Below are 2,500 nucleotides of genomic sequence, written 5' to 3' on the forward strand. Positions count from 1 at the left end.
GTGCCGGGCGGCGGCGCATCCTCAACGCACACAGTCCTCAATCGGACCAGCACACTGCAGATGTCCACCGCGCTTCGCACCGGGCCCGGGAGGACCCACTTTGGCCGCACGGCGCCGCGCGCTGGGTGCGCCGGCACGCAGATGCGCCGCCTGCCGCGTCCGTCAGCCGGCGCGCCTGCCACTGGGCGCCCCCACCAGCCGGCTGCCGCGCGTGCGCCCACGCAGCGCGCGGCCAGCACGCCGGGCGCCCCCCCCTCACCGGCCGGGGACGGTCCCACCCAGCCACCGCCGCGTATCGCTTCATACCCACATGCCCACTCACGTTCGTGGGTATGACGGGTGTCGCTGAAGCAACCGGTTAATACCTGTACCGATCGTCGATATCAACGATTCACCTCCAGCGCGAACAACCGCGCAACAACGGATTTCCAGTTCATTTGCGTAACTTGGGCAGCAAACGTAGACATCCATCTACATTTGCGACTTCTACGAGTCTTGCATGCCTGGATGTTGTGTGTCACGACGCACTCCATCAGCATACATACACGCTGCGACGTGTGCACGAAAGAACACGTGGAAGGTGGCCAGCGTACGTATGCGAATGCCATTGCACAGCTGCGAAGCGCATTCAACACGCGAACTCCTGACCGACGAGCTAGAGGTGACAGGAGGGGAGGGGGGGGGGGGGCGGGGGCGATATACGTCCTATTGCAGTACACAATACAGTGGATAGCGGGACCATGTGGAAAGTAAGCAACACTCGCAAGATGTGAGGGTACGCACCGTAAAATGAATCAATACGCAGAACACCACAGTGTGCGCGAAGTGAACTATGTTGAGATGGTTGCAATTAGGCAACGCTACACGAATTCCTAGATTCATATAACTAACAATTACAGGGCAGGTTAAGGCGCAACGTGGGTTAGGTTAGGGCGCAACGTGGGTTAGGTTAAGGCGCAACGTGGGTTAGGTTAAGGCGCAACTTGGGTTAGGTTAAGGCGCAACTTGGGTTAGGTTAAGGCGCAACTTGGGTTAGGTTAAGGCGCAACTTGGGTTAGGTTAAGGCGCAACTTGGGTTAGGTTAAGGCGCAACTTGGGTTAGGTTAAGGCGCAACTTGGGTTAGGTTAAGGCGCAACTTGGGTTAGGTTAAGGCGCAACGTGGGTTAGGTTAAGGCGCAACGTGGGTTAGGTTAAGGCGCAACGTGGGTTAGGTTAAGGCGCAACGTGGGTTAGGTTAAGGCGCAACGTGGGTTAGGTTAAGGCGCAACGTGGGTTAGGTTAAGGCGCAACGTGGGTTAGGTTAAGGCGCAACGTGGGTTAGGTTAAGGCGCAACGTGGGTTAGGTTAAGGCGCAACGTGGGTTAGGTTAAGGCGCAACGTGGGTTAGGTTAAGGCGCAACGTGGGTTAGGTTAAGGCGCAACGTGGGTTAGGTTAAGGCGCAACGTGGGTTAGGTTAAGGCGCAACGTGGGTTAGGTTAGGGCGCAACGTGGGTTAGGTTAAGGCGCAACGTGGGTTAGGTTAGGGCGCAACGTGGGTTAGGTTAGGGCGCAACGTGGGTTAGGTTAGGGCGCAACGTGGGTTAGGTTAGGGCGCAACGTGGGTTAGGTTAGGGCGCAACGTGGGTTAGGTTAGGGCGCAACTTGGGTTAGGTTAGGGCGCAACGTGGGTTAGGTTAGGGCGCAACGTGGGTTAGGTTAGGGCGCAACGTGGGTTAGGTTAGGGCGCAACGTGGGTTAGGTTAGGGCGCAACTTGGGTTAGGTTAAGGCAGAAGTTGGGTTAGGTTAAGGCAGAAGTTGGGTTAGGTTAAGGCAGAAGTTGGGTTAGGTTAAGGCAGAAGCTGGGTTAGGTTAAGGCAGAAGTTGGGTTAGGTTAAGGCAGAAGTTGGGTTAGGTTAAGGCAGAAGTTGGGTTAGGTTAAGGCAGAAGTTGGGTTAGGTTAAGGCAGAAGTTGGGTTAGGTTAAGGCAGAAGTTGGGTTAGGTTAAGGCAGAAGTTGGGTTAGGTTAAGGCAGAAGTTGGGTTAGGTTAAGGCAGAAGTTGGGTTAGGTTAAGGCAGAAGTTGGGTTAGGTTAAGGCAGAAGTTGGGTTAGGTTAAGGCAGAAGTTGGGTTAGGTTAAGGCAGAAGTTGGGTTAGGTTAAGGCAGAAGTTGGGTTAGGTTAAGGCAGAAGTTGGGTTAGGTTAAGGCAGAAGTTGGGTTAAGGGATGGTGTGTGTGGGGGGGGGGGTGGGGTGGCGAGGTTCGTTGATAGTGATGGTAGTAAGTGGACGCCTGAGGCACTATCAGATATGTCACGTCAGTTGCACTTGTGGCTCATGGCAGGTGGCGCGCCCGTTCTGTGTTTGTGGCAAAGGAGTGGCACACCTGTGTCTTTCATTCCTGCCATTGTTTATGTGCTGTGAGATGCGGCAGTGTGGTGCTGTTGGGTGCACCCCTGTGTAGGACATGTGTGGGTGTTGGTGGCGTATCTGAGCAATGGTGGTTGTAGGAAGAGTGGGAT

This window comes from Schistocerca nitens, chromosome 7 (assembly GCF_023898315.1).
Source record: "Schistocerca nitens isolate TAMUIC-IGC-003100 chromosome 7, iqSchNite1.1, whole genome shotgun sequence".
Taxonomy (NCBI): Eukaryota; Metazoa; Arthropoda; class Insecta; order Orthoptera; family Acrididae; genus Schistocerca; species Schistocerca nitens.